This window comes from Ambystoma mexicanum, chromosome 5p (genome assembly GCF_040938575.1).
Source record: "Ambystoma mexicanum isolate Mex_15411 chromosome 5p, UKY_AmexF1_1, whole genome shotgun sequence".
Classification (NCBI taxonomy): Eukaryota; Metazoa; Chordata; class Amphibia; order Caudata; family Ambystomatidae; genus Ambystoma; species Ambystoma mexicanum.
In genome coordinates, this window is record NC_090930.1 from 684,483,275 (window position 1) to 684,508,574 (window position 25,300).

Here is a 25,300-nt window from a genome sequence, read left to right on the forward strand (position 1 = left end):
GCAGTTAACCAAGTGTTGGACAAATACACAAACACGTTGTCACTACTGAGCAAAGTGTGACACCCCTGCTGCAAAAGTGCGACCGACAAAAGCAGGCTGTCTGTGGCGCGAATTACAATAGACAGAAGCAACATCCTACTGGGCAATTTATTGCAGAGTGCCATTATTTATTTAGTTATTTTTTTGCTATCTGTGTTAAAAGCTTTGCACAGATGTGTACCTCCAAAGGGCCTGATTCTGAATGGGAATTTTCCCAGCGAAAGTGAAGGAGCCATTCACCACATCACCGTATCCCCTCACATACATGTTGGTTTGCAGGGCACATGACGAGAAGGAGGGAATATTTGACTCCTTGTTTTTTGAAGTTAGGAGTTGAAATGTAATGGCCCTTCCCAATTCGGTACTTTTCTGATGAATATCAATACATCTGAACTCTAAAACCAAATTCTTTTTATGATCCTTACTTGTCACAATATGCATGTTTGTCAGCATGTCCTTCTTCTGATAAGGCAGTGGTCATATCGGCGCTCCTTCCTGTGGTACAGCTCTGCAGCTATCGCTGGTGTTCCTGCAGCTGTGTGAGTGGAAGCAGGGCCTACCTGTTTCCTGTTTTTTGTTGGAAGTTGTTTTACCTGGCATATTTTTTTGCTTGGTGTGTTTTCCTGATTTTAGGAGTAAACGTGGCTGGGACACTGATTTTCTGTAAAGCCGAGCGTGTGTTAACTTACCAACCCGGTTTCCCTCAAGTCTACCTGATTCCTGGGGGTAAATGTGGCAATCAAGGCTAAACTCTGGTCAAAGGTAGAGTGGACAACAGAGGACATCCTATAACGGAATGTCCGCACAGTCTGTTATTTAAAATCTCTTTACATGATGTGCAGGTGAGTAAAATGGTAATGCAGTTTACAGGTGAGAAGCTTTATGAAATGCAGTCCTTGCTGTTTCTTTAAGTATTTGGCCCTATGGGTTAGGGTAACCATAGTAGTCCAAGGTGAACCTGGGGCACAGGGTACATTGGTTGCTTAGCTAGAATCTATGGCCTCACCCAGGACTAATTGGTCTACCTAGAAAAAAAAAGGCTCTCATAGGGACGAATGTTAAAAGTGCAAAACGGTAGCGGTCCTAGGAAGTCATCTGCAAGCTATCAATATTTTGGAATAGTCTGTCCCTCCCTCTGCCAAAGTTGGACTGCCCTGTTTGGCCTTAATGATTTCGAGTGGGGGAAACAGAGGGTTCTTCGGTAAAAGCCAGTCGAGATGATTCTGGGCTACAGGGCACCAGCCCAGCTGCTGCCCTGGCAGGGCCAGCTATTTGGAGGTGCAGGCAGTGATCCAGCAACACAGTTTAGAAAAACAATGGGTTCTTTGGAGTCCCAAGCATCTTTGCTCAGGTGTCTCCATGGTTCTGTTGGTTTTGCATTGATAGCCCTCTGGTTCTTTTCGTTAACAGCACTTGGGTCATCTGGTCGCTTCCGCTTCTTTGTCTCCAGCTGCTCAGCAAGGCGTTTTCTGGAAGGAGAGGGTTCTGGAGGCTCGGAACCCCACCTCTGCCCACCGTTTCAGGTAGAGGGAGTGCAGACTTCATGGTTCCCGCTACTCAGGAGGACGCTGGTACCTGCAGATCCGGCCTGTGCTGTGCCTTTGCAGTGTGATCTTGCGCAGATGCCATGGTAGAGGTTGCGCGCAACCTTCTTTGGGTTGGAGTTGCTTTTTCAGGTGCTGCCAGGCTCATCCTAGCCATTGAAAAGGGTCAGAATCAAATTGAAAAGCATACAGGTCAGATTCACTTATCGTGTAGGTATATATGGAGCTGTCCGCACACTCTGCTTCAAATCAGTCATACATCCTTTCAACTTTTGTTGGCTGCCACATTCAAACTTTCAAGGCATACCTACTGGATGCGGATTAATCCTTGAATCGCAGACGTCCTATTTGGTTCCTGGCCAAATCTATATCTCCCCCCCCCATCCCCACTGGCCCCCCTCTCTGCGTCAGACTTTTTGAGCAGGCAATAGCTCGGGGGCAACGCGCTCACCTTGGAAACAAGATGACGCGGAGCAACACAGGTTCAATCCCTGGGTTCGTGCTTAGAAACTTCTGGGTATTAAGCACGTTATAAATAACCAATTAAAATGACCACATTGGTATCCTTTCATGCAAAGGGAATTAAGTTCAGCTGTACAACCTGTAAATTGTTTCCAATTAAGGAGTGACATATGACTTTCTCACGTAACGGTGTTCTGTTTCCCCAACTGTAAGTTCGTTACAAACACATTGCTCAGTTAGAACCACAGGTTGGTGGCAGTGCTACTTTGCTGCAAGGCTTCTCACCCGGTGAAACGGTGTGCTTTTGGGGGACTCTTCCCTGAGAGTTTTAAGGTTTCTCTGTGGCACATAAGGCACAGCCACATCCAAAGTGAAGACCTTCCAGAGGTTCAGTGTTTGTTACGGCACCAGTGCAATGTGGGCCCTGATCCAGAAAACCAATATGGAGAGAGGAGGAGGTCACCTGTTTACTTCTAATGGCGATAGTTCCAGGGCAAGCTTTCTTTCAGTAGAACAGGCACAGTCCGGCACGATTTTCATATTCTGCAGTATATCTCCTCGGATCCTCGCTAATGGAGGTAAGAAGACCCGCCCCCCCCTCTCCTCTGCTTGCAGCACAATCCTGATGCCATTAATAAAAGGAGCTATGTCTCAATACGGGCACACAGTCCTGTGTCACTGAATTGAAGAAATATGCTGGTGCACAGGAAGTAGCATGATGCCGGTAAGGCTAGGGAAGGGAAATAACTGAGTGTGACAAGTGTCTGTACAGAAAAGAAAAATTAACCCAAATTAGCTTCATGCAATGGGGACCTCTCCCTGGGTCCTCTTAGTGGGAGGTAAAGGGTGCGTTTGACGAACCGAACGAAAATGTATACATTTACTTCTCTCTATATTCACTCTTCAAAAGAGTGAAAATGCATTATAGAGTCCGTTACGATGTTTCAGGGAATGTCCTTGATCTGGCCTTGTTGGAATGTCAGGTTGATGACCCGGTCTTTGTCTTCAGGTTTCTGGTGTCACAGGCTTCCTGATCCATTGTCGGTTGAGTGCGCTGGTTTGGGCCTCCTTGGCCAACATGGTTTAGGCTTGGTGGGGAACAACCTAAACTCCTTCATGAGGCAAAAATGGTGGTATCTCTTCAGCGCAGGCTCAGCTGGCCAGGGTCTCAGAGGCACCCTCAAACTTTTGCTGTCTGCTGCCAGCTCCCTGCTGTAGGGTCCTTATCTGTGGGGCACCTTCCTGCTGTTTCTGTCTACAAAACTCTCTCTGGCTTCCTATGTAATTGCACTATTTTATACCTCCCCCCCACCATTTATAGATTCTACCCTGGATGGACTTTGTCCAACCGCATTTTCTTAGCCTTTACTTTTTGGGGTACCCGTTTTCCGCCCATCTCCTTAGTTCTCGTTTGTGTAATCCCCCTCTAGTTCTTTCTATTGGCTACTGATGTTAAGGACCTTTACCTCTTCCCCTTCCTGCTCTTGTGTTTTTCATGTAGGGTTCACCTCCAAACTCCCCACTCTCTCTCGATGGTATCATTTCCCCTTCAACCTCCCCACAGCTCTCCACCACTTCAGGGCGACACTTCTGCTTTATGTAGACCTCTCCCTCCAACCTCCTCGATCTACTTCCTCCTGCCTCTCCCTGACTCTTTATCGCCGATGATCTGACTGCTCTACTCCCCAACAAACCTCTCCCCCTAATAATTCTTTCCTTCACCAAACTCCTCTGTCTCAACAGCTCTCCTGCTGGTGACACATCTCTTCTCCCCCAAACTCTCCCTCCAACCTTCAGCTCTCTCCTCCTGCTGTCCTCTCAGTGCACCTCTCTCTTGTCACTCTCCACCAAACATCTACTCCCATTCCCCACCCGGCCAGACTGAGAGAGATGCATTATATAGTTGGGCCTCTCCTTCCCTAGGTTGGTGCTTACCGATATTGACACCTATTACAGAGGGCTGTGCTGGGATGTGATTGGTTCCTGGGTCAGTGGTCACGTGGTTTGGATGTGGACTGGCTGAGGTTTTTTGAAAGCCTGCCCACCATCTTGGATCCCAGAAGTATCATCTGTAGGTGTGGGGCCTCCCTCCAGTTCCCTAGACGCCCTGGTGTCTTGGTCCTTCTGCTTTCTGTGAGTGTCAATCCTCGAGTCCGAAAATAGCTTGATTAGTGGGGGAGGCTGTTCGCTACATTTGATCTTCCTTCATGGCAGGGAATTTGCAAGTTTGTAACCCCGAGCTGGGGAGATGTGTTTCTATTTGCACATTCTGTGTGAATATCTTATTGTTCCAGCGTGACTTTCTAACCGTGGCAATTCCGCAGCCCGCATAAGTATCAGTCGCTATGAACTGATGCTTCTGGCACATGTGCCGAAGAGAAGAATATATTTCCTCACTTGCCGGTGGAATTTGAGGGCATGTATCATTGTTTCCTAAAAAGGGTAGGGTTCCCTTCCTATGCTGGATCTTTTTTAAAAATATGTATAGTGAGCATGACTGGCTCCCTGAAAATATTCACTTTATGTAAAAAAGCTTCTCTTAAGATTATGGGCAACCCTCTTTCTTTATTCTGGGCAGAGATAAGGGTGGGAATGTGAGGGCACCTGTGGTTACCCCCTCGGTGGTCATGCCTATTTTCATGAGCACTGGGGTTATGAATGTCCGATAGTTACCCCCTCCAACCTCCTGGTAGGGGTGGTGCCAGGGTGAATTCCTTGGTGACTATCCCTTTGGGGTCCCGTGCCATCTGCAGGGTTGATAATAATGTGAGCCTGCTCTGTACTGTGCCCTTGGGGATCCTGCATATCAGCAGGGGTGGGAAAAAGTTAGAATGCTTCTTTTGACTGTCCCCTGCAGGTACTCGGGTGGGGTGGGGATCCCCTGTACACCGCCTCTGGGTCCACTAGCTTGAAACAGTCCCCGCCCCATTCAACCACCCCCATCGTCTACCCCTAAGGGTAGGTTGGTGACTGCATCATACCTCATATGCTCCATTCCCACCCCCTCCAGGGGCAGTAACAGAAGGTGTACAAGCTGCCAATTGACAAACCTCAAAGAGAAGGTTAAGGGCTCCCGCCGGGCTTCTCTTTGCCCTCCGCCATGCAGTGTGAAAGATGGCCCATAGGTACACAGACAAGCTGAACAGAATACATACTTCAATACAATAACCAACCTTCTGTTCCAATCCATATTTATGAAACACCTTCTGGTGCAATAGACATAGCTCATAACTTGTTTATCACCGTTTGTTCAAGAAGAACTCCCCTGCCCATGGCTGTTGGCGAAAATATAAGTATAAACTTGATGAAGCCAAAATTGCTGATGAAGAGTAATCTGGGTGTTTCGCTCCGAAACCAAACATTTCTAAATCTCACAAAGAAGCAGTGTGGTTTAGTAGACCTCCAGGCCACAGTCTCGCTGAGTTATTGCTGAGAATAGACATTGGAGGTTTGCTGTCACCAGGAAAACATGCATAGGCCCACGTTATTACTTGAACACAAGGCCCCGTCCAAACCTATACTGCTGGATCACCAAGCGTTTACTTTTCATGAAGGGACGGGTTGTTTCAGCCGACGCTTAATACATAGAAGTAGGCACTGGACCCGACACGTTATATGTGATGGCTCGTGTTTCTCTACTACAAATGCATACATGCCAACATTCTGTGACCAAAAATCTGTAGGAATCTTAAAGTTTCAAAAATATTTAAAAAATCGGTATTTGTTGCCACTAAATCGGTAAGCGGTAGCACTGCTTAAAAAGCGGTATCCTGCCGCCTAAATCAGTAGGGTTGGCAAGTATGTAGCATGTGCCGGAGAGAGGGGCGCTGCGTTGTGCAGCTACGCTGAAGAAATGGCATATTGCACTTGCGGGTGGAAGTGGCGAGACTCGTGCAGGGCGCGGCTGAGACGTGCGGTGTCCCCCCCGGCTCCTGGCACAAGCTTACACCTGCCAGAACTCATTAGGAGTGGCTCGCCATTGCTTCAGCTGCACGCCCCAGCATGTAGGTGACTGGCACCGGGGAGCTGAGGTACGGTGAACCATGTGGCTGTTGATGTTCAGAAGTGCTGGAGCGGATCTCATGGGTGCCTCTGACAGTCTGGGGAGGTTGCACTGGCGCACTGGTCTGCTAACTGCTGCCAGTAAGAACACACCATTATAAAAGCAGCTGCTTGGACACATCCCCACTGAAGAACGTTCCTCGGATTCTGTATACTTACGCACCCTGCAACCATGGCTGAACAGGCTGCTAAATCCAGGCCAAATAAAAACATTATAATTATAATAATTTTAAAAAAAAAGGAATCGGTATTTGTTGCCACTAAATCGGTAGGCGGTAGGACTGCTTAAAAAGCGGTATCCTACCGCCTAAATCAGTAGGGTTGGCAAGTATGCAAATGTGGGAGATGTGTGTCTTTTTGTCTGCAAGACTGGATAGATGTGCTAGTATTCCATTGTTCTCGCACTGTGTCAGAACAATGGACGACATGCCTACAACATTGGGCACACACATTTCTTTTTCTGTGCCTAAAATGTGTCCTTCCTATAATTTGTTTCTTAAACTCGGGTACCAGTGTCCCAACCCTGATCCAACGGGTGATCATCACGAATAATGAAGGAAATATCATCAATAATTAATTCTCAATCGGGGCTCTTATGCATCTCATTCCAGGCGGCACTATCGCCATCTATTCATTCTGATACCTTTTGATACCCTCTTTTGAGCTGTGTGTGTGGTGGCTGGACTCAACCCTTGGTTGCTGCAAGACTTTTCTTTTTTTGTTTTTTTTTTGTTTTCATCACTTTTCACAAGAATCCACTCTGGTGTATGAAAAGCGTGAACAATTCTAATTAATATCCAAAAACAACACATCTTAAAATGCAAATTAACTCATTGTGTGGTGAATTCAGAGATTCAGATTTAGGTCAAAAGAATGTGCATATTTAATTTTCATTTCCCTCATCTCATTTTTTCCGGGTATCTCGTTTTGGTGTCCCATGTCGACCTTATACCATTTGAGTTAATTCTGAAACGACAAAAAAGTCATCACACCATTTAAGCCTTTTGGGGGGTGAAACAAGGTACTCTGTCCCAGATCACACTCTTCAGGGGACTTCATCAGGACTGACAATATTGGTTTGCTCCATTATATCGCATTCTTCACACTACTTTGTGCTGTTCTGAAAAACATAATAGACACGACCCGGGTTCACCGTTGGCAACCAACGCAGGTTTCTGATTTGTAACTCTTCTTTTATTTTTGTATTCTCTTAATGCTGGCATCTCTTTACCTTATTTAAGATGTGCCTATGGCTTACTCGTCCTTGCCTTTCAAGTCCGACATCCTCACTGTTAAGCAAAGACAGACCAGCCATGGATAGGATACCTTTGCCTCATAAAATGTAATTGGAGACAGGATGTTTTGATTTCTTTTGTGTCTATCCCCTCCGTCATCATTAAATCTATGTCAACCTGCTGGAAGACTATTGAGGTGCGTCTGTCTTAATCTGTAATTAAGGCTATGCACCCAGCATCTTGTCAGGGTATTTTGTACATATTTCTGCATGCGTGCAGTTCAGACACAGCATTTACCTCTCCTCTTGGTGTTCTTGCCACATCACATTTGATCATCATATAGGATTAGGGTTTATTTATTGCATCTGATTACAGGCCCAAACCCTTGGATATCACGGCGTACATACTTCTTGGTAAGCATATTGTGTTACATTCATCTTAGTCATGTTCGTCGAGCTTCTTGTGTTACGTTCATTTTAGTCATACATCTTGGATAAAACATATTTAGTTGCAGTCACAAACAGGGTGCCGTTAAAAACAGGTTGGTTGCATGTTAGTGCAGTCTTGGGCAGCATATTGTGGTGGTATAACAATATGGCATTTTATGTTGCGCTTGCGTTGCTAGTATTTGAACAGCCAGGTTTTGAGTTGTTTTTTAGACTTCGGGATGGAGGTTTCGTTGCTGAGGTGGGTGGGGAGCGAATTCCAGATGCACGGGGCTGCTATGGGGAAGCTAGTGTTGCTTGCTCTGGCGTTCTTGAAGTGTGGGATGTGGAGGAGTGTGTTGGCGCTGGATCTGAGAGTTCTGGGTGAGGATTTACGGGAGATGCAACGGTTGAGGTAGGCTGGGACTGAGTCAGAGATATATTTATGGGTGAGTGGGTGTCCCGTCTGTGTTGAGAGAAGTGTTCTCTTCTGTTACTCCCCAGGGCTGCCCTGAGTGCTTTGTTTGGAGGAGTTGAAGTTTAGATTTTTTTTTAAGTGCCTAGTAGTAGGACGTTACAGTAGTCTAGCTTGGTTAGGATGAGGGCCCTGGCAAGGGTTAGGCTGTTATCAGTGGAGAGAAGGGGTCTGCTTCAGGTGATGAGCTTGGCTGTGTATGCAGTAGAGGATGGTAGTGCGCTAACATGGTTACTCATGGTGAGATTGGAGTCGAGATTTACTCCTAAGGTTTTGACTTTGTGGTAGATGTTGATGGGGGTGCCATCTATAACTATGGCGGTGTAGTCAGGATGGAGTTTGCTGAGTCTGGTTGGGGTACCGATGATGAGAATCTCAGTTTTTTCTCCATTGAGACAAAGGCTATTGTTGGCCATCCAGTTTTGGATAAGAGAGTATGTTTTGTTGATGTGTTCTGTGTCTTGTTCGAGGTTACCTGCGATGGGAATAAGTATTTGCGTGTCGTTGGCAAAGTTTGTATAGATTACTCCCATAGCATCTAGTGATGCAAAGAGTAGTTTGGTATATGCATTGTATAGTGTTGGGGAGAGGCAGGATCCTTGTGGCACTCCCAGTTGGACGGGGATATGATCAGCTGCTTCTTCCGCTAGTGTGACTCTTGAAGTACGGTGCGACAGGAAGGATTTTATCCAGGAGGTGGCTTTCTTGGAGAAACGGAAGTTCGTGGATAGAGTGTGGCATAATTTGTCGTGATCGACTAAGTCGAACGCTGCAGAGAGGTCTAGAAGAAGTAGAATACCCAATTTACCAGAGTCCCTAATAGAGTCCATTTGTTTTTTTAGGTCTAATAGGGTGGTTCTGTACTGTGGCTAGGACTGAAGCCTGATTGTCTGTCCACAGGTGGTTCTGTTCTAGATGGGTTTGAACTTGGGTGTATGCAGTTTTGTCTATGATTTTGAGAAGAAATGGCACTGTTGTTATGGGCCTGTAGTTCGTGGGGATTGCAGGGTCTAGAGATGTTTTTTTGAGTAGGGGAGCCACCCATGCTACTTAAATAGATGCTCGTATTTCGCTGGAGCTGAATGATTCATTAACAAATTTGGTAATAATCAGTGATAAAGTGATGGCGCAGTCTTTGACTACTTTAGCGGGGGAGCTGTTGCAAAGGCTTGATGGCTTCAGCGATGCTATGGTTTTAAGGACTTGGTCGTTGGTGACTTGCGTGAAGTGGAATTCAGGTACATCGGTCCTAGTACTGGTGGCAGATGGATAGGAGGGGGTGGCGTTAAGCTCTAGGAGTTTTTTTTGTGAAACTGTTTTGCTTTAGAGGGTTTTCAGTTTTGCTGATAGTAATGGGTCATATGGGTTGGATGGGGGATTCTAATTCCCTGATGATGGTGAATAATTCTTTGGTATTGCAGGATGCGTTGGAGATGCGGCTATTTAGTGATTCAGCTTTGTGGGAAAGTGCACTTAGTTTGTAGGTTTTGGCTAATTGCTGCATTTTTATTTTGAATTCGGGGGGGGAGTTATTTTTTCGGATTAAATGTTCTAAGGCTCTTTTATTCCTTCTGAGTTGTATAAGTTCATCATTGAACCATGGTGAGCTGCGTTTGGGTTTGGGCACTTTGGTTTTTAGAGGGGCTACTTCATTGATTGCAAGTTTGAGGCATTGGTGATAATGGCTTGAGATGCTTTCGGTGGTGGCACTAATTGGAGGTTTGGTGTTGATCAGGCTATTGAGAAGGGGTTGAGGTTCTCTGGGGTGAGGTTACGTGCATTTCCATCCTGAATGGGTGCTGGGCTGGGTCTAGCAGTTATAGGGTCTGTGTCTAGGTTGATGTTAAAGTTAATCAGGTAGTGGTCTGTCCAATGCAGCTTGAGGATATCTACTGTGGTAGCTGTGGTGTTCAGGGTGAGTATCCAATCTAATGGTCTGCCTTTAGAGTGGGAGGGGGCATTGACTATTAGGGAAAATTGTGCATCTCACAGAATGCTTTATGGCATGCTGTTGCTTTGTTATCCAATGGATCAATGAAGCCTAGGTTGAGGCCTCCTAGGAGGGTATACTTGGTTTTGGGTTTGAGCATGGGAGTGATTAATAGAGGTAGGTCTAAGTCGGGGTTGCTAAGGGTGCCTGGAGCTCTATATCCTACTAGAAAATTGATAGTTATTTTAGGGCTAATGGTTAGCTTGAGGGCAAGGGCTTCATATCCAGTTTACATTTGTGCTCACAAATGGTTTGAGTCCTCTTGTGCCAAATTGTAGCGGATCTGTAGCAACATTTGAGAATGGGACTACACTATAATCTGTGTGCAATTGGGATCGGTCTCGACTCTCTCAAGGGCCTGTGTTCCATTCAAGCAGTGAAAGACCCTCTTGAATCTGACGCACAGTGCTCCTGTTGTGGATCTGGCACAATGACTGTTCGTCGTCTCACTAAGTTCACGAAGGATCGATTCAGCATCTTTGTCTCTACACCTTATGCTGCTGCTTAGCATAAGCACCTAGACCACTGTTTAAAGGAACGCTGCTATTTTTGCAGCCCCCTTTGGTTCCACATTGGGCACACCTTGTATTGGGGGTTGAGGGGGAAGAGGAGGACGACCTCGGCATATACTGCTCTCTATCTGACCTCATTTTTGTTTACGCATGTTAGAACTTTCACTAAATATATATACTGGGTATGTAGATTAACACCCTGTTAGTAATAATAAACACATGCCGTTTCATTCCAAAGGTATCCTAGAAGAACAGCCTTGCTGCATATTATTGAAACGGAAGGCTTTATTATTTCCATCCAATAAGAAGCCACCTTGAGGCCTGTCTAATGAATGCTTCCATAGATTTCTGACATAAAACAGTCAATAAAGTGACTCTTACACTGTTATTCACAGCTCATACACAAGAGTCATCTATTTGAGCCATCATGCACTAATCACATTTAATTAACAATTAGTGGGCTCCGTTCTATACACCTGTTAAGGCCATGCTTAGCTGTGTAGAGGCAGCATTATATCACTCATTGCTTTAGTTTTGACCACACTGTTTTTATGTTCTCCTCTCACTCCTCAACCTCAGGGGTTTGGGCTGATATGTCCTACTTTTGTAAATTAAACTAGAAGTTCGTCTGAAACCATATTCTTTTATAGTTCAGCAATTCTCTAGAATCCTTTACCTCACTTAGCACTGTCTAACCAATGTACATTCGTGAATATGGGAACTTAATGGCGTAGATAGCACTTTGTACTCTGGCAGCTACTGTGTCTCTGCGTCACCAGCCTAACGTATTGTACTGAACATCTCTGCTAGTTTCCGTGAGCAAGCCAACGACACATTTTCCTTATGTATAGTATCCTACCACAGGCAACAAACCCCATCATCCAGTGATGGGTGCCATCTTCTATCTCATGGCCGATCTAACCCAAGGCTTGTGTTAGATTTGCGCTTTTTTAAAGGCAAAAACACGTGTTGGCTAGAATTCCCCATTGACATTACCAAGTGCCAATTAATGAAGATGATCTTTTTATTGTGTTTTTCAGAGGGAGAAAGTACTTAAACATGACACTTTATTCCTTTGAGGGTTTCCATTTTTCTTAGGTAGTTGTCCGAGTGTGTATTAGTGTCTCTCTTCGCCACTTTTTTTCAACTCTTCGTGGATAACCCCTCAAAGCTACTCTTTGTTGTAAATTCCTGGCATGGGGTTTGTAATCCCCTTAGTGAATACACTTTCCTTCTGTCCACTGGATACAGGGGTTCAGACCTAAAGGATGGGAGTTGCTGTAATGTAACGGTGTGATCTTGTCAGCTGGCTTTTTGTGGGATATGGGTATAGAGGACCTTGACATCAAGAGCAACCAAGATGTAGGTCTCCACGTTGTCGAGAAATGGGTGCACTGCGTGCATTATATTCACAAATCCTTTTTTGAGCCTAAATGTTTTGCCCCTCTTTAATCTAGTCCTCATTCTTATACTAATCATTCAGCTAATGACAGTATTGCTGTTTGATTTTTTTTGTGTGTCTTGTAGCCAGTGGCGCTCATTGCTTATTTTCTTAACCTTTTATGTGGGTGTTTCTAAGGCACCCATGCTGTTGAAGTGGTCTGTGCTTGCTGACTGCTCTGTAATCTACTTGGCACATCGCTGATGGAGGTCTCATGCCTTCCGAGTAAGTCTCTAGGTAACCTGGTATAAGACTAGGCGTGATTTGCTAATGACATGTCACCATACTAACATGCGCTCCTGGGTGCTTGACATAACTTGCATAGATTGTACCTTGCAATTGGAGCTTGTGATGAGCCGCCATGGATGTTTCACTAGATCGGGCCAACTTGGCATCTTGGGTTGTCCAGTATTTTTTAGAGTGGTTGGATAATATTCCTGTACTTTATGTTCACAGCAATAGTCAAGTTGATCTATTAGGAAGTCAAGCTGGTTCTCAATGACCCCGTCAGATAGCTGGATTTTCAAACACACTGCTCCATAAACATTTGAGAGTCTAAATGTGTATGTTTCCTCATCTGGTATTTTATGCATACATTCCGGGCCAGCAGTTTTTGTTTTAACATTATCCCCAATCGAGCATGACGTGGCCCCCATGTGGTGGTGGTGGGAGGCCACTGGGGCACGTAGATAAATCAATGCACACATTGCTGTGCTTCAGGTGGCTAGTGTGTCGGAAAATGCTGAGCACCGAATCGGGCCTGCTTCTTTAGTAACTCGTGGTGGTGTCTTTTGCATCACCACACTCACGCAAGCGATTGACGTCAGCCCGTAACACCTATAGATTTTGGGCTCTCTTTGGAACTACCTTTGAAACACTACACAATGCACGAGTCGGACTGCATCTCTGCCACTGTCACTTGTGGAAAAGTGGCAAATGGATGGGTACAGACAGAGCTTTAAGTGGGCCAGGGCTGGCCGTGGGCAAGCCCCGGCAGGCTCTGTAAATCTTGTCTGAGACAGGTTCCTGCCGGTACCCTCTTAAGTCCCAGGCGAACCCCAGCCCACTAGACTGCTACATGACAAGGCTTTTTTTTAGGCTTTACGCAAAATACGAGAAGCACCTTTTGTTTGTCGTGCTGACTTCGCTGCCAGCCGCCCCGTTCATCAGGGATGCAGGGGTGATGATCCCTGCCTCTCTAATGAAAGAGGTGACTGGCAAGGGGTCGGCGACTCAGTGAAAAGGTTAGGCTTTTTTTTGTTTTTGTAATGCCTGAATCTCTCATGCGCACTCGATCAGTTTCTTTCTCAATTATGAAGCTGACTATCTTTATGTCCTTGGTATCGATCACCCTGAGTTTTGGGACGTGGTGGAACAAACACAGGGTGTTTGACCAGTTTAGAGTGAGTCCATCATTTGCCTTCAAAATTCTTTCCAACACAATCGCGTGTCCAAAGAAGCTCGCCCCACTGATGTTTTTTTGTGGAGCAGCATTTCTTTCATTGTTGGGACTCATGCCCCCAAGAACCTCCCCTTATTTTGACCGTGTATCTGAGGGCATGATGGACTGCTGCCTTGAATTTTCTATCAATTTGTGAAGTATGTCCGCTGGAGGCTTGACAGACGCAGACATCGAGCGAATGACTCTACTTCTCTGTTCCTCCAAGGTCGAAAAGGCACTGGGCGATCTCTGGGAGGATTATCATCTCCACTTTTCTATTGCCCTTGGCCTCGTCTGGTTACTCTGTGGATTGAACTTTTACAAGGGGTGCTGCAATGTTTACAGACGTCATACCCGTTGGTGTATCTTCGTCTTCCGTAATCTCATAGGTTGATGGTTGCAGTAAAAGGTCTTCATCTGTGCCTAAGTTGGTTATGCCAGGCCTACACAGGGCTTTGTTTTGAAATGGGGACTCCCCTTTGAGTTATTCTGCAAAGGGAGAGCAGTTGTCAGGATGACTTTTAGATTTCTCAAAAAGCCTTGCGATCCACAAGCCTTCCCCTGTTTAGATCTTTGCATATTCTTTGGTTACTTTAGCTGATCCTTCTTCAAAGGTATATCCCTGGAAGTTGAGATGATTTTGTTGCTTTGGTCGAAGATTTATTTTATTTATGTATTGGTCACTTATGAGGTTCTTGTACAATTAGAAAAACTGTTTCAAAGTGCTCACAGGGCAAACAGGGTGGGGACAGGGGGGTAGACAAGGATAAATAATTGCATTAATAGTACAAACAAATATTGAGAATTGAGGGAAGGGGACACAAACCTGTGAGTGTTCAGAAGGTGCAAGTGCAGAGGGGGAGATGAGTGAGGGAAAAAGGCGATTGGATTTTCATGGAGAAGTGCTATGGGTAAGTGCTGAGAGGAGGAGAACGTAAGTGCAACCATCAATGAGTGGGTGTGCAAGTAAGTGCAGTTGAAGGAAGACAGAGGCTGAGATGAGTGATGTGGGGGTGTCAAGACCCGGAGGATACATGGGCCCTGCATGTCAATCACACTGTTGTGGGATTAGCAGGGAAGAGAGGAGAAGGATGAGATAAAGAGAAAGGTCTTGAGGCTTTTTAGGAATTTAAGGAGGTCTTGCTGTTCCACAGGAGGGAGCCAGCCGAGGAAAGTGATCGCCCACCCGCTCTCTGTTTGGCAAAACACTTAACATGCAGGGAGTTGGTGCTGGAGGATCAGAGGAGCCTAGAAGGAGAGTATTTAGTCAGGAGGCGTTGAAGATAGAGTGGTTCCCGGCCCCAAATAGCCTTGTCTATGATACAGTGGGATATGAATGTAATCTGTGCTGAGGCCGTGAGCCAGTGAAGGCTTTGTAGGGCAGGAGAGATGGGATCTCTGGGCTTGAGGCCAAGGATAAGTCCCGTTGCCCTATTCCGGGTAAGCTGGAAGGGTTGCAGAGTGGATGGAGGAAGATAAAGGGGGCTATTGCAGTAGTATATTCTAGAGAGAACAAGAGCACTGGTAACATTGAGTCTCTGAGGGAAGGTGAGGAAAGGAAGAGTCCCTTTTAGAAGGATGAGCTGAAAGTGGGACTTCTTGACAAAGTCCTGAATATGGGGAATGAAGGAAAGGGAGGAGTCGAAGATGACTCCAAGATTCCTAGCTTCAGTGGAACGAGTTGGGGGGTGGCCCATGGAAGAAGGCCAGAGTACAGGAAAGAAGTATGGTGCAGGAGACCCAATAGGGAGAATCTCAGTTTTGCTGGCATTGAGGCAGAGGTAATTGGCAGTGCACCAGGGCTGGATGGCAGAGAGGCAGTCAGGGATGAAGGAGGGTGGAAGGGCGTCAGTCGGAAGTTTGAAGAAAGGTTGTGTTAGCGTAGCACTGGAAGTTGGGGGAGAAGGAGGAAATGAGTCGTGTCAGTACAGAAAGGTAAATGTTAAAGATCCAGGGTGAAAGAATGGAGCCCTGGGGGACGGTACAGGTAGCGGAGGAGTAAGGGGAGGAGAAAGGGCCAATAATGGTTTTAGAGGAACGGTCATTTAGGAAGGAGGTAAGCCAGTCCAGTGCCCGCTCTGAGATGCCAAGGGTGTCATCGAGCCTTTTTATGAGGATGGAATGATTCACTGTGTCAAATGCAGAAGAGAGAGATAGGAGGATAAGGACAGCAGGCAAGATATGCAAGCAGTTCTTCACGGGTGTTCAGAAGAGCAGTTTCCGTGCCTCTGTATGCTTGGAATCCAGAATGGTGGTCATGTAGACCGCCAACAAGTTCGGTATGGGAGAGGAGTTGGGGGAGGGCCAGCTTCTCAAGCAGTTTTCCCAGAAAAGGTGTGATGGAAATGGGACGGTAGTTGTCTGTGCAGGAAGGGTCTCTAAATGGGTCTTTAAGGAGGGGGCACACAAGGGAGTGCTTGAGAGAAGATGGAAAAGAACCAGTAGCAAAGGAATGGTTGCAGAGATCAGTCAGAGCAGGGGCGAGAGAGGCACTATTTTCCTTGATGCTTCAAGAGGAGCAATGAGCAACCTCTTTAGATGAGACCTTCATGGAGTTGACAACTCTGGTGACTTCTTCAGAGGAGACGGGAGTGAAGGAGGGGAAGGAGGAGGGTGAATTGTAGGAACGGGCAGAGAGGGTGGGAGGGGTTTGGGTTGGGAGAGTGCATGACACAGCTGTTAAGCATGTCCTTGGTTTTGGAAGTGAAGTGAGAGGCGAGTGTATTGCAGAAGGCCTGGGAAGGAGTAGGGGTAGAGAATGTTGCGGATTGGTTGGCAAGCTCCATGCCGATTTTGAAGGGTTGAGCTGTGTTGTTGAATGCATTGGACACTCGTGCCTGAATGTGGGCTCTTTTTTGGCATGGATGGAGAGTCTGTAGTGTCTCTGGATTAGGCGGCAGGCCAGTTTGTCTGTGGGTACGCCTGAAGTGTGCCACTTCCGTTCAGCAGCCCTGCACTTATGTTTTTGGTCTGCAAGATCAGGTGTTAAGCTTGGAGGCAGGTATCAGGCGGATCCTCATGATTGGGGTAAGAATGTCAAGGGTGTCATTGATGGACAGATAGAGGTTGCTGAGGGCAAAATCAACAGAAACATCCGTGTTGGGTGGGCAAGGGGGAATGAAGGTGGAAGAGAAGGCGGCAGCTGACACTAGTTTCATCGGACCCAGGTGGGAGATGAGGAGACAGTGGTCAGACCAGGAGAGCGGGGTGACCAGGGGAGAAGAGAGAGTGAGGTTGGAGTGGATGATGGCATCTAACGTGTGTCCAGTAGAATGGGTAGGGCCAGAGGAAAGAATGGAGAGAGAAAGGGAAAGGAGAGGGAAAGGGAGGAGCAGGGGTCAGTGAAGAGCGTGGTTGCTGTGCAAGGAGAGTCTAGGTGGATGGTGAAATCGCCTAGTAGTAGCAGGTTGGATGTGATAGAGAGTAGGGAGTAACAGAACTCCACCCACTCAGATAGGAAAAGAGAAGAATTGCTAGGGGGCCAATAGATGGAAGCAATGGTCAAGGTGGAGGAAAGAGAGATGACTAATTTGCACACTAGGTTCTCAAAGGACGAGTACTGTGGAGTGGATAGGATGGTAGAAGGAATCCACTCTGGGAATATTAAGGCAACTCCACTGCCACCACGGTGGGGTTGTGGTTTAGAGATGATTTTGTAGCCGTCCGGGAGGAGTGAGGAAAAAGGAAGTAACTGAGCTGCGTTGAACCAAGTTTCCATGAGTGCAAGAATGTCAAGGTCAGTCTCTTCAAGGAGAAGGCAGTTGTCAGCAGAATGTTTCATGGCTGAGCGTGGGTTGAGGGTTGCAAGATGGAGACGGTCGCTGTGTTTGAAAGTTTTTTGAGGAGGTGTGTCGGGACGTGGGACATCCGCCTGGAGGGGTGCAGTGGAAGGGGAAGGGGTAGAGGAAGAAAGGAAGTTGATGAGAGAAGGCAGAAGCTGGTCAAATAGGAGGAGGTTGACCTGAGCACCTTGAACCAAGACTGTGGCTGTGATGTAAACATTGATACAGCAGCGAGAACAGAAGAAACCCGCAAGGGGGACTCCCACTTGGTGCCGCCATTAATGGAAGTTGCAGAATAAGGTGGGAGAGTGGCAGTGTGGTGAGTGGTCCATAGGTCAGGAGACGGGACGAAAAAGAGGATTTCAGTGAAGATTTCTTTTGAGGCTGCACTGACATAGGTGTCTGCAATTGGGAGGCCTTGGTTAGCAGAAAGGATGTCTTTTTTTAATGCTTTTTCTGTCCAGATTTAGTGAGAGAAAGAGGATAGGTGATGGTGTAGCAGTTGGAGAAGATGGGGGAGATGGAGAGTGCCATCTCGGAAAGAGAGAGGCAGAGAGAAGTGAGAGGTGAGGTGGGGGTGAGTATGCTGCAAAGCACGGTTCTGAAACTGATCCACTTGGCCCAATAGGCCAGAGGGGTATTAGGTGTAAGATTAAACAAGTAGGGTGGAGGTAACAGGTCAAAACGATTTTCAAGCAAACGGGTGCCTTCAATGTAGGAAGGAGACACAGCTAAAAGTGATTTTCAAGCAAATGGGTACTTTCAATGCAGGAAGAGGAGGCACAGCTTAAATCGATTTTCAAGCAAACCGGTACTTTCAATGCAGGAAGGAAGCACAGCTAAAAGCAATTTTCAAGCAAACAGCTCCTTCAATGCAGGAAGGAGGCACAGTTAAAAGTGATTTTCACACAAACAGACAGTCTTAGAGGAATGGCACAGGAATTGCAGCACAGCAATGCAATAGTTGGTACCAGTGAGAATGAGGTAGAGTGAGTGAAGGCAGTATGCAGAGTCACTGCAGTGCAGGGGGCATCAGAAAAGCTGGATGACATTGAAGGCAGCTGATATCAGTTCAGTGGTGCCGAGGCAGTCATTAGGTAGCAGTACTCAAGTGCTGACATGATTATGGAAGACACAGTCAGTAGGGCCATTGAATGAGAATGCGACATTGCAGGCATTTTACTGAGGATTCCGGCAAGTGGGACCAGCGCATGGTCAGGCACTGACAGGAACGGACAAGGTCTTAGAAGTGGGCCTTTGAAGAAGGGGCCAGCTAAAATCTGCCGGTTCCCCGATAGGCTAGGTGAATGCAAAGGCAGCCTATCCGGGATGAGTGGAGGCAGAGATTAGGGACTGCTGAGTCCTTGTAATGCATGAAGAAGGTGGTGGCCATCTTCGAGTTGCTGCGTGGTGCCCTGAACAGAAGGCACTTAGGTGAAATGAATAAGCCACAGCCACACTGCCACCACCCCAATGTAGGCAGATGCACCTACAAAGCAATGCAGTGATCAATGTGCATTAAAGGGCATCTATGATAAATAAAAGCGCATTCATGTTCTTTTTTAAATAAATAGATTTTTTTAAAGTAATTCGCTTTTTATCTTAAACGCTCTTACCACATGAGAGATTGGTGGAAAGAAGGCAGGCAGGCAGGCAGGCAGAACTTGAGGCATCAGGGTGAGGTGCAGCTTCAATTAAACAGTCAGGGCTGGTAGGAGTCCACATCCTTGTGGCTCTGAGTGCAGGGAAAAAACAGCTGAAGATAGGTAAGATGTTTGGCTTTTCGGCTGGCAAGTCCACTGCAGGGGTTCCAGTTGCTTGTAACAAGGCCACCGAGTCTACCTCTTCCATGGGCACCTCCACCCATCCTCTCTGTTTCCGGTTGGTTTGTCATGGGCAAAGGACCCTCTTCGGAAGACTCTAGTGTAAATAATTCGGTCGGTGTCACAATATTCCTTGGCAGAGGCAAGGGATGCTCTTCAGAGGGATCTGGTGTAATTTCTTCTGTGAGTGTTACATGCTCTGTTGTCGGGAGGATTGGCCTCACAGGATCCCTATGAAGCACACTTGCAGAATTTTTTACCCAGCTTGTAGATATATTTCTGTCCAGGAATGGGGCCGCCAGTATCGGACCATCTAAGCTCTGAATCTGCTTTTCCCTGCACTGATCCAGACAATGTGGACACTGCAAAATTTCTCGAATTCCTTACAAAAAGATGTTCTTGTCCATCTGAGCTTCTTGGCTTAAGGCCATCAAAGTCTTTAAAAACATGCCTTCCAGCTCTTTTTCTCTTTTCTTTTATGGCCATTATAAATGATTCCAGGTGTGTCATCTTGGTGTGCATTAAGGCCATCAGAGTGGTAAGATCCTTGTAATGATCATTTTAGTTCTCATAGAGCTTCAGGTAAGGGGTCAGCATGATAGCGACAGATGAAAGAATGTTTGTTTGTAGGTGTGTCAACCAGTTGAGCTCAATGGGTCCTGACAATGTTTTAGAAGTTAAGATTTTTGGTTTCGTCTGTAATCGCTTCCTAAATGAGTCTCTTAGGGCACGCCTCCCTAAATACCCATGCCGCACACTACTGTTACAGAGGGACAGACTTGCAGCGTCTCTTGTGTGCCTTGCAACCAATTTTGAAGATGATTCAGCAGCTGTGCTCATATCAGTTGCAGTATCTGGGAAGTAAACCAGGCCCAAGCAGCCCTCTAATACAGGACTTTTTGTATTGGCCACTCCTTCTCCTCATAATGTGCGTGTTAGCTGGGAGCCCAGTTCCTGGCCTGGGTCTAGTTTGTTCATTGGAGTTGTAGATACTACTTCAATTCCCCCCGTTGACAGGGCAGTTAGGAGTTCCATGCTCTGCGCATCCTGTGAGGAGTGTGTTAAATGACACAGTGTTAGTGGATGGTCGGCGAGCTCCGCAGAGTGTCTGAGCACTTCATCAGTCATGCCCCCCCATCCCACAGATGTGCTAGCAGTGTATTTCTTCTCGCCACACTCAGCGGAGAAAGTTTATTTTGTAACAAGGGGCCCCCTCCAGGCGTTTGAAATAATACCAAAATCATTCAAATCGGTTTACATCAAGCCCCTCCTAAAAGATGAGAAGGGAAATGCAGATTCATATAAAACCTACCATTCCCAGCCAAAAACATAGAGAACCATGTGTACAAAGGATTACTCAATTATGTAGAAAGCAACGGAATACTAAACCAATCCCAGGTTGGTTTCAGATTCACGAGACAAACAGAATCAGCACTCTTCTCCATACAGGATGACCTAAAAATAAACGCGGATAACGACACCCAGTCAGTGCTCATACTACTGAGCATATCATCTGCCTTCAATGCCATCAATCACTCAAATGTTATGAAGAGACTGGTGGAATCTGGTATCCGAAACTTCGCACTACAATGGCTCAAATCTTTCCACATCAAGCGAACCTTAAGCACCCACTGTGAAAAACCAGAAGGTGTTTCACAACCTAGTCCCCGGGGAGCCCGTACTCAGTTGGCGAGGGAAAGGTCATCGCTTTTGGATCTCGACCCTGTGGGTGGACCAGCGAGGGAACATCACCTGGGTTGGGGGTGCTTGGGGGTTGGGGGAGACGCACCTGATGGTGAGACATCGTATTCCCCTTTTCCACAATCCATCTAACCGCTATCCCTGCACATTTTATGGGAAACTACAGCTCATAATTCCTCACCACTTCACACTGACCACACTACTGAGCCGAGGAAGAGGAGGAAAGAGGCCAGGAAGATTACCTCTACTGACTTGCAATGGCTCTGTCCCTTTAATGAGACCAGGCAGAGGCAGGCACGTAATGTTAACTATACACACCTGCCACTTGTTAACACTCCCTGTCAGGATGAAAGATGGCACACAAAGGCACACTATAATCGTGGCTGGGTACGAGAAGGAGCAGCTCTTTCTGGGATGATGCAAACCAGGCTATGGAAGTTAGAAGGCCAAGGAGCTGATCAGTAGTTGCGAAGAACGAGAGAGCTAGATAAGAATTCCACACTTTCGGGAGGTCGTAAGCATTCCAAGACTGAAACCAAATGATCGGAACAGAGAAACCTTCAAGGTGCTCCAAAGCGGCCCGCTTCCTTCCCGGGTGAACGACGGAGCTGGGGAGGATCAGAGAAGGCACTAGAAATGACATTGACTGCCTCCTGAAGGGCATTGAAGAAAGAAGACCAATTATCACAACCAGTGAGTTATCGAAGGCAACACAAGCCCGGTTTGTGTTAAAATCAAAAGTAACTGTAACCAAAAGTTGAAGGTTGTGTGTGTGCTGATAAAGCACGTAATGAAAAGAACAGTTGCTGAATTATGTAGAAAGTATAAAAAGTAAGAGTGGTCCTGCAAGGCGGAATCTCACGTTCGTAAGTCTTTGTGAAATGTTCTGAGTTGAAGTATGTTCTAACGGGAACCAAAGGCAAGAAAGTAACCGTGATCCTGAACGAAAGTTGAATAAGTGAAAAGCAAAGTAAAGAGAATAAGAAACTACAAGCACCAAAATGCTTTGGTTTAAAGAGAGTAAGAAACTACAAATACCAAGAACCATTTGTGTTGCGTGATAAGGAAGATTTTTATTGTTCTTTTGTTTAAGGAGAGGTCGGAGTGGTCAGGCATAGGTCCTTGTAAAATCTTTGCCATTTCTAAAGTCTTCAACAATGAAGAGATATAAAGACATGCTTGAGACTGGTGGAGGGAAGCCTGTGTTGAATTGTGGCAAAGTAAAGGTCAAGAGTAGAACTGTGTATTTATGACAAGGCAGACAAAGCCTAAGGAACTGATTGATCTTCCAAGAGCTTGAAGCCCAAGCCTGAACTGTTGAATTGTACCAGTAAGCCAAAGTGTGCAAGACTGATAGAACTGTGCCATTCACCTATCATTTTCAAGAAACTCTTGAGGTCCTGTGCTGCTGAACGTGGGGAAGGGAGTTGTTACCTAAGCCATTCTGACATTTCTTTTGAGACACTTTTTCTTTTTGTATTCCCTTAACACATTTGTCATTTGAGAAGCGGGGCAAGGTTATTTTTTTAAATTTTATTTTAGTATAGGTCTTTTTATTTTGAGTAGACTCACTGGGACTTGTTTGTTATTTGTTTAATGGTTGAGATCACCCCTATTCTAGAGTTAGGGCCAGTTAGAAATTCTCCCAACCCAACCAAATACCAAAATAAAGAGTTCCAAAACTTGCATCTATTGTGTCTGTGTCTACTATTGATACCATGCCTTCCTTACACCACCTACCGCCATTTACATCAAACAAAAAAACATCACCTGCAGGGTACCACAAGGATGAAGCCTTTCTCCACTTCTCTTCAACATTTACACAATCCCCTAATGAAACTTATTGAAACCCATGGACTGACAGCCTACAGCTATGCAGACGACACCCAGCTCCTCTTCAAGTTCACTACCAACCAAGACTCTGACAACATCCTCAGTAAATGCCACACTGATACAAACAACTGGATGCTAACCAATAACCTCAAACTAAACACAATTAAAATAGAAATAATGAGATGACAATCCAACACAAACATCCCTCACCTAGCCCCCGAGCATGGAAACTTTCAGCGATGTTAACAGTGATACAAAATCTGGGAATTCTCATATACAACAGTCCCACTTTGGAACCACAAGTGAACGTCATAGCAAAACATGGTTCTACCTCCTGTGATTTAATAAGAGAGATCCTCCCGTGCCTCAATTTCGAACACAAAACCTTCACAATAATTTCCCTGGAATAATCAAAAATACACTATGCAAAAGCGTCTATCTAGGAATGCTTGAACACGTCACCAAAAAACACACCCAAAACACTGCAGAACGACTACTCCTGAGATGAGAGCACATCCCAACTGCCCAGAACAGCCTACACTGACTACCAGTAAAGAAATGCATTCACTTCAAGGCCCTTTGCATAGCCCATAAATCACTACATGGACAAGGAGCCACATTCCTACAGGCAAAAATCAAGAAGAAGAGACTTGAGATTTAGCACTGACCTCCAAATAGAAACCAGACACTACGAGAAAAGAAAATTCAGAGGAGCCACCTTCTATCTGATACCCACACTATGGAATTCGATCTCAAAGAATAAAAAAAGAAACTAAATAACTTTCAGGAAAGTACTAAAAACCTGGCCATTCAACTCGCAGTGATAAACGTAGACCAACTATACAACTACCACCCCCACGAGCAGACCATCCAACCTCACAAAATGCCTGCCTCTACAGTCCATAAGCCTGGAACAAATAAAACATGGTATTACTACAGAATAAAGAATCAATAACATGACTATTCAACAGATAAAGATCACCCAAACCCCACTAACCACTCCCCTCTTCTCTCTTCCAAACCCCCACACCTCTCCCCGACAACACATCTCCAGAGGGCTTGTGAAACAATCCACCAAAACACTCAAACCACATATCCCTTTCTAACCAATCTACAAACCTAATACAGACCCAACTGCATACAACTCAAACACTGGTCGCCACCCTTCTGGACACAAGTCCCAGTGCAAAAAAAGAACACAGAGAAATCTCACATGCAGGCACCAGTTGCTCCTAGTTCTGCTTCCATCAACAGATGAGCACAACATCTATCCTATCCCTCTTTCCCTCACTAACCAACCCAACCTGCTTTTACTTTTACAGAGCTACTTGACCACCTCTATACCATGAAAATGGCACTGGTGCGGGGTACAAATGAACTTAATATAACAAAACCTTGCTCTACTCTACAGCAATATTTTGGCCACAGAAGGCTTTGCCAACTTTTATCCAAAGATAAAACAAGCAGGGATGGTACAAAATTGGAAACTGTTGACCCCTTCGTACATGCAATGTGTAAGCATGTTTTGGGCCAACAAGCCGCAGAAAATAACCCCTGGGCCGATGATATGTAATAATTTGATTCACAGCCAGCATAAAAGCCATATTATTCAAAAAGGTAGCCGGTGCTCCTCTCCAGAAGGAACATGGCACTATAACCTGTTCTGTAGTTTTTTTTCCCACTTTGAGAGTTTGCAGTCATTGCTTTTTGCTCACTGTACCTTTCACAGATGGGAAATATCCATTTGCATAACAGACTTTGTCCCACACACAGGTGCAGTCCAGCACCGAAATGCTATGGCAATTCCCTTCTGAACAAGAGTACCAATAGCAACCCCATACAAGTGTTTCAGCCTTGTTGGGCCTCTTCAGTGAGGTGGAGGTCTGCCACTCTGAGCACAGTGAGCAGGGAGTCCACGTCTGGGTTCCCCCAGGTAACTCAGGGTGACCAACCCCAAGTTCTGTGCAAAATAATTTCAAAAAGGTAGCAGACGCACCTCTCCAGAAAGAACATGGCATGATAACTTGTTCTGTGTTGTTTCCCACTTTGAGAGTTCGCAGCCATCACTTTTTGCTCACTGTACCTTTCACAGATGGGAAATATCCATTTGCATATCAGTCTTTGTCCCGCCCACATGGCCAGTCCAGCACCAAAATGCTATGGCAATTCCCTTCTGAACAAGAGTACCACCAGCAACCCCATAGACGTGTTTCAGCCTTGTTGGGCCTCATCAGTGAGGTGGAGCTGTGTGGAGAAAAAAATAAAAGCCACATTAGTTGCACTCACTTTCCTCGTACCCCTGTTTTGCTTTGAAAAAGATGCTGTTGCCTCCAAAATCGCAAGCTCATTGAATGCAAAAATAAGTCATTTAGATGGAGTAATGAAGTTCTTTTATAAATATCAGTAACATTCTATATCTGTACATATTTCAGAATAAAGTCAAGTTGCTAAAGTGAACTGCGTGAGAATTGACTGAATCAACACTGGCAGCACCACGCTGCTGCCTTCTGTCACCACTGTTGTTCCTAATCGCTC

The 25,300-nt window shown here is 45.9% G+C and overlaps 1 protein-coding gene across 2 annotated transcripts in view; it reads left to right on the forward strand.

Moving 5' to 3' along the window:
* PRRG3 (proline rich and Gla domain 3) overlaps positions 1–25,300 on the forward strand; it is a 315,859-nt gene that overhangs the window by 132,292 nt on the left and 158,267 nt on the right. The window lies entirely within an intron of this gene.